The following is a 7,443-nucleotide window of genomic DNA, read 5'->3' on the forward strand; positions in this document are numbered from 1 at the left end:
GATATTGCGAGTGCTTTTCGTCACCGCCGAAGTTCTTTCAACCGGCGATTGCCAAGCATCACATTATAACCGACCAGCATACCTGACATCTTCATCAGAGCCTCTACCGAGAGTCGCCGCCAGAACGACAAGCCATCCTAGACCAAATGGAAGAAATGCTTCGCGACGACGTCATCCAAGCTTCAAAGAGCCCCTGGCTGCACGGGTTGTTCTAGTGATAAAGAAAGACTGCGCACTTCGAGTCTGCGTTGATTGCCGCCGCTTGAACAGCATCAGGACGTCTACCCCCTCCCCCGTAACGACGACACACTGCACCGGCTCTTCAGCGCTGACTATTTCTCACCAATGGACCTCAAGAACGGCTACTGGCAAATTGAGGTTGATGAAAGAGGTCGCGAGAAAACCGCATTCTTGACTCCAGATGGGCTGTTTGAATTCAAGGAGATGCTGTTTGGTCTCTGTTCCGCACAAGCGACATTTCAGCGAGTAATGGATACAGTGCTAGCAGGCCTGAAGCGACAGAATTGTGTGGTATATTTAGATGACGTCATGTCTTCACCTCGAACTTTGAAGAGCACCTAAAGAGGCTTCGAACAGTACTAGACGCAATAAAATCATCTAGCCTAACCTTGAAAGCAGAGAAGTGCCACTTTGCCTCTGAAGAGTGCTGCTTCTAGACCACATCGTTAGAAGAAGGGAGTACGCCAAGACCCGCAGAAAACAGCTACTATCGCACTGTTCCCACAGCCGGCCGATAAGAAAGATTTGCGCAGATCTCTCGCACTGTGCGCGTATTACCGACGATTTGTCAAGAACTTTTCGCGCATCGCCGAGCCACTGAACCACATGAAAAAGGCAGACGTGTCATTTAAAAGGAAAGCGCCTCAAGTGGAAGCTTTCAAGGAACTTCAGCATCATTTACAGTCCCCACCAATCCTCGCACATTTTGATGAAGACGACAAGACTGAAATTCGTATCAATGCAAGTAGCGTTCGCCTAAGCGCTGTCCTCGTAAAGAAAACTGACGCACTGGAGAAGGTAATGGCATACGCTAGCCGTTCCCTGTCCAAGGCCGAGGCTAACTATTCCACAACTGAGAAGGAATGCCTTGCTATCATCTGGGCTACGTCGAAATTCCGCCGCTCCCTGTACGGACGACCTTTCAAGATGGTTAGCGATCACCACGCACTGTGCTGCCTTGCCAATTTGAAGGACCCCTCCGGCCGCCTCGCTCGATGGAGCCTACACCTCCAATAGTTTGACGTCACCGTCTTCTGCAAGTCCGGACGCAAGCACTCTGACGCCGACTGCCTGTCATGAAGCCCTGTAGAAGCCCCACCTCCGGAAGACGATGTGGACGCCTTCCTGGGACCCATCAGCTCCAGCTCTTTTGCACAGCAGCAACGCCCGGACCCGGACCTAAAACTCCTCATACAGTACTTGGAAAGCAAGGTTTCTTCACCTCCCTCCTGGTTCAAGCGAGGATTGTCTTCGTTCTGTCTACAGAATGATGTCCTCAGGAAGAGCTTTGCACCTAACAAAACAGCCTACCTCTTCGCTGTACCTGCAAGTCTGCGCAAAGAAATTCTTCAGACTTCAAACGACGAGCCGACAGCTGGACATATCGGGTTTTACTCGCACACTCCGCCACATTCAAGATAAGTATTACTGACCCCGACTGTCTGCCGATCTCGCGGATTATGTGAAAGCCTGCCGAGAATGTCAGCGACGAAAGACCTCTCCAAACCGACCAGCAGCATTTTTGAACCCCATTGAACACCCCTAAAAGCCCTTTCAGCAGATCAGCATGCACTTGCTTGTCTCTTTTCCGAAGTCAACGTCTGGAAATAAGTGGATCATTATAGCGGCCGACAACCTGACCCGCTACGCCGAGCAAAAGCTCTACCGAACAGAACAGCAGTAGAAGTTGCCAAATTTTTCGTGTGGTGCATTATTTTGCGACACTGCGCCCTCGGTGTGCTCATAGCGGAAAAAGGAACACGACGGAACTGACGCAAGCCACCTTGCATTAGAGCCAAACCAGCCACCGGAGGACATACCATCCGCAGATCAAGTGACTGACAGAGCGCCGGAACAAAACCATCGCCGATGTGCTCGCCATGTATGTCTATGCCGATCACAAGACCTGGGACTTCATCCTGCCTTACATCGTCTTCGCCTACAACCCTGCAGTGCAGGAGGCCAAGCAGATGACGCCTTTTAGGCTCGCTCATGGCAGGAAGGCCACCACCATGCTAGACGTCATGCTGACCAACGTTATCGAGGAAGATAACGTCAACGTCGCCGCCTACTTTCAAGGCGCAGAGGAAGCCCGAAGGCTTGCCCGATTAAGGATCGAAGGCCACCACCGAACCGGCGCCACACGCTACAACCTACGAATACGCAATCCGGAATAAAAGCGAGGAGACCGAGTCTTGGTTTGGACGCCCATTCGCCGCCGCAGATTGAGTCGAAAGCTTTTCCGCCGATATTTCGGTCTGTACAAAGTTCTTAGTCGGCTAGGTGAATTGGACTATGAAGTCGTCCTTGATCAAATAGCTGTAGCGCAGCTACGCCGTGTACGATCAGAAGTTGTCCATGTCATCCGTCTAAAGCCCTATTATGCGCGCTAAAGGACGCTGTGTTTTCACACTACGTGTATATTTTTTCACAATCCGTTCTTAATTGCTTGTACTCGCTTTATGTTCTAAAGCATTGGGTCGATGCTACTTTCAGAGGGGAGTAATGCCGCGAATCTGTGGCATTTGTTCATTCTCCAAAGCTGCCGACATGCCGCTTTATCGCTTTGTTTGTGATGTAAGACGCTCCTAGATTTATCTCGGTTGATCGCATCCAGGCGGAGCCGATTCTACATTGTTCCAGAATGTTCTAGTTACTTTCCAAGTTTTACCTCGAAAGTTCGCTATAAGCTTTAAAAAGGGCATGGCCGAGTGTGGCGGGCATTCTGTTCTACGACTGCCAAGCTAGCCTGCTGCTATGCCGCCGGGTCGTTCCGGTCTTTACGGGCGCAAGTGAACCCAAATAAAAAGTTTCGTTTAGAAGCCATTCTCGCTGTTTTCCTCTTCGCCGGACTGCAGTCACGAACACGTGACACGTGTATGTTTCTCTTTTATTCCCGTATTTCGTACCGTTCTCTTTGTGAAACATAAACCAACTAGCCAAAACTAGAGTTCTTCAATATGTTTCTTCTACCATGGGTCCTTTACTTCTTCGAAGCTCGCACTGGACCTGCCATTGTCTGTCTCAACCTCATCGCTGTGTCTACGTGCTAATCCCGAGTCGTTTCGTACTGCTTGAAAAGCAAACTGTTTCCCCTGGATGTTCTGTCTCTCTTTGGTATTTTGGAGCCATCCTGGGGCAAAGTCAGGCCTGTCTGCAAAAAAAATCTAGTCTCGGTATTTGCGGCAAGTCCAAATGTTTCGTCTCCTTGTCGTACTCGCAAAGAACCCGTGAAATAAAACAAGCGCATTCAGCAGTTGAAGTGGTGCTCGTCCTGTAGTGTATGTTTCTCTTTTTCTCCCCGTTTTTCGCGCCGTTTTCCTTCCAAATCGCACTCAAACGCCGGCGCAGCTCTTCAGAAAAATCGCTGTCATATTGTAACGTGGCGGCCAGCCGAAGAATGAGACGTGGTGAACAATGGAAGAGAGATGATTTAATGGCCGCTGGCCTAGCGCGAGCGCTCCGTCCCGCGCCACTGCCAGCTTCGTCTTCGTCACACTACCCGGGGCCTCCGAGCGATCGTCCCGATCGGTGACGAACAGACGGCGAAATGGCGATGGTCTTGAGTGGGGTTGAACAGGATGTAGAAGATGGTGCAGTGCTGGCCGCCACGATGAGAAAGATGAGAGAATGAGTCCCGGTCCACGAAGCATCCGGCCCGGAGGGTGCCAGGAGCTGACGGCCGAGGTCCGTGGACGCACCGGACGGCAGGGGCAGGGGGGCGGTGTCTCCACGTGTGGGTCTTGGGTCTTGGGTCGGTCGGGTCTCGGGTCGGTGGGGTCTCGGGTCGGTCGGGTCTCGGGTCGGTCGGGTCTTGTGTCGTCGTGTCGTGTGGTCCGGGCGGGGGACGGGGCTGGGGTGAGCGGCGAGGTCGGTTCAGGTCCGGCGGGCTGGGGCACGGCCGGGCGGCGCGGACCAGGCACTCACGGCCGACGTCCACGGCAGGCGCAGGACACCGAAGCTCCGGGACCAGGATGGCGATGAAGGGACCCCGGTACCTCCACCAAATGTAACGTGGTGGCCAGCCGAGGAATGAGACGTGGTGAACAATGGAAGAGAGATGATTTAATGGCCGCTGGCCTAGCGCGAGCGCTCCGTCCCGCGCCACTGCCAGCTTCGTCTTCGTCACAATATTGCACCCCACCCCACCATGCTCCTAAGACCAATGAGCCAACAGAATTAACGGTGGTGGTGATTGTGATAGGCTCCGTCAATGTCAGCGCAACTGCCACTACCTACACTGGAGGGCCAAACCGATGTATTAATCCAGAGAAGAAGCCGGGACATGCCTTAGTCGCTGGCTGCCACGAGAAAGTTAAGAGGCAATTTGTGTGGCAACACCTGTGACGAACAAATTGATCGAACTTTCACTGATGGCCGTTCAGCGCCAAAAGTAAGTGAAGTTCGATGCTGCAATGCTCCTCCTTCATAATAACGAACTCCAGCGTCACGGTGCGACGTACTGAAAATTTGGTTTTGAAGTAGTAAAAGGGGCAGTAACTGCGTCGCATCTCGATCGTCACCTCAACCGCGCCGTGATGGAAGCGAGGAAGGCGGCAGTAAAAGAAGAGCGAAGGCTTATTGGGGTTTAAAGTCGTAAAGCTACTCAGGCTATCAGGGACGCCCAATTCAGGGGCTACGCAAATTTCAACTACCTGGGGTTCTTTTAACATGCACTGACTTCGAAAAGCACATGGGCCTCTAGAAATTTGCCTGCATCGAAGTGGGACCACCGTGGCCGGGATCGAAACACCGTCTTTTGTTGCTGCAGCCGAGCAAAACAAGAGAGAAAGCGCCATGAGTGAGCACAGTTTGCTGAGGCCCAAATGCTGCGACGCTTGTAACGGACTCCGCAGTGCGATGGCTCGAATGCAGAACGGTGCCAGGTGGTAGTGGGCGACGGAGTGCATGGAGGCTTCCCCCTGCATTTATGTTAGTTCCCGGCGGGCAAATAATTTTCCCGGTAACGACAGAGCATTTCACACGTTTCTTCGCTGCAAAAGTTCGCCGGCAGGGACGGAAGCCGTTAGGTCTTCGGAGGCAAATGCCCTTGGATGACCGTACCATAGCGGCGTGCTCTTAATAGACCTAATATTGGGGTGAAACGCGAAAGGCGACGGGGTGCTGCGCGATGTCAGTCGCGTTAAAGATCCCATGCTTGTCGCAATTAATCCAGAGCCCTCCATTATACAACTGCTCCTAGCCCATGCGCCGCGCTGGGACGGTAACCCGCTAGCGGAATCCGATGAGCCAGGCTCATCGTAAGCTGTCATTTCTGCCTCATGTTGAGTGAAGCTCATTGTCTGTTTCCTGGCACTCTGTGTACGCACCCTCGCACGCAACCTGTGGATACGGTTAAGGTGTCCTCTGAGATTTTATTGCAACATTTTCTTTGCGCAAAAAATGCAGTTGCGGAGTTCAATGCTGCGTTGAGGAGGTGCGACAAAGAGAAGTGCAGGACGGATGTTTACGACAAGTGTGCGCCGTACGATCCTCTCAGGTTCGCCAAGCCGGCGCAAGCCGGCGCATTCTCTATTCCGGAGCTAATGTCGAAAGCGTGTTGATACCCACGGTGAACGTGCAAGACCGCACGGTTAGCAGTGGTGTTGGCTCATAAAGTAGGGAAGATCAATGGCCTAACGATACAAGTACAAAAACACAATATAGGCACAGTCAGTGCGAAAATAAGGCTCTGGATCTTAGTGTTCCTGGGCGCCAGCCACTCACTGTAGCTAATGCATATTTTCCCTACAGGTGTGCATGACAATCCACCTGTAGACTCGTTTTTATCTAGTTTCAGGACATAAGTTTTAAATGCAGGGGACTTAACTCGAACCATGATTGGGGGGGGGGGGGGGGATTATAACTTATTGCTACGGCACATCCTTGTTTGACTCGGCTCGTGGCAATGACCTCATCTGCCTAAATGATGTCTGCGCACATCTGTCCGAGGCCAGCCTCGCTCTGCATTAGGCCTCGCATTTTCCTATCCTTGAATAACTGTTTCCTCTTGGGCGCCAGTCAACCCTTCCTCCAAAGGCGATAACCTTCCCATCACCTTCCAGGTTGCCTGCCAGTTGACCACTACCAACAGCCACCGAAGCTCCTTCAGAAATTGTAAAATCTTTAAAAAATTCCCTCAAATCAGGTCCTCAAGCATTACTTCATTCCGAAAGTAGAGACAAGGCCACCCGCATTTCTTCAGTTTTGTACACAGGTCGAAAGAACTCTGAGCTTTTGGTTCAGGCAAATAAAAGCACATTGGAATGCGGAGTGCACACGGGAGTATTGGCGCCGGAAATCAGCATAGAAGAAATTAAATCTCCAAATCTGATGTTTTTTGGGGTGTATGGGGAATGTTTTGAGCACCTGTCAGTCGCCGCCAATACCTTGGCCAATCGCCCTGAAATGGGTACTCGCCATTATCTTCCTTACGACCATAAATACTACGTAGTCAATCGACAGCAACCGAATTGCCAGCCATACGAGAGGCCGCCCGTTATATTGGTCACTAGTCAGCGCACCAATGGAATATACTCTGCGACTCGAGATCAGCATTGCACGTCATACAAACTTAAGTTAAACCTAGGACGTGCAAGCAGCTGGTTTAAGAGATTGTGCTTTTGTAAGTTAAGGCTTTTCACTGCGGTTTATCATAAAGCTCCAGTGGATACCGAGCCATTGCGGCATTGTGGCAAAAGAGCGTGCTGATGCCGAGGCTCGGCCAGCACATGATGATAGTTCTTTCAAGATAGCTTTTTCATGATCTGGCATTGGAGCCTTGCTGGCCCATTTAATGCAAGCCGCAATGCAGCTGCACTGGAATGATTCAGGCCATCAACAGGGCCACATCTCTAAGCTTGACGCCGGCTCACGATTTCTTCGGCCGTCTAGTGTAATGTAACGCCAGGGGACTTTCTTCCACCGGTTACGGCTTAGCGTTGCCTACCCCAAACACTACGTTCACGAGATCGGAATAGAAACTCACCCTAATTTCGTACACTGCCACACTCGCGAGACTATTGGACACCTTTGCGAGTGCCCAAATTACACTGATGAGAGGAGAACATTGACAGCGACCGTGAGACAACTGGACTCTCGCCCTCTCTCTGAAGAAACTCTTCCATGCACCAGGGCGGAACGTTCTAACTGGTGGTGTGCGACGAAGGCGCTACTCAAGCTTTTATGTGCAATAGGCCTGGA

Source organism: Amblyomma mixtum, chromosome 3, assembly GCF_055824585.1.
Source record: "Amblyomma mixtum isolate Tamu chromosome 3, ASM5582458v1, whole genome shotgun sequence".
NCBI lineage: Eukaryota > Metazoa > Arthropoda > Arachnida > Ixodida > Ixodidae > Amblyomma > Amblyomma mixtum.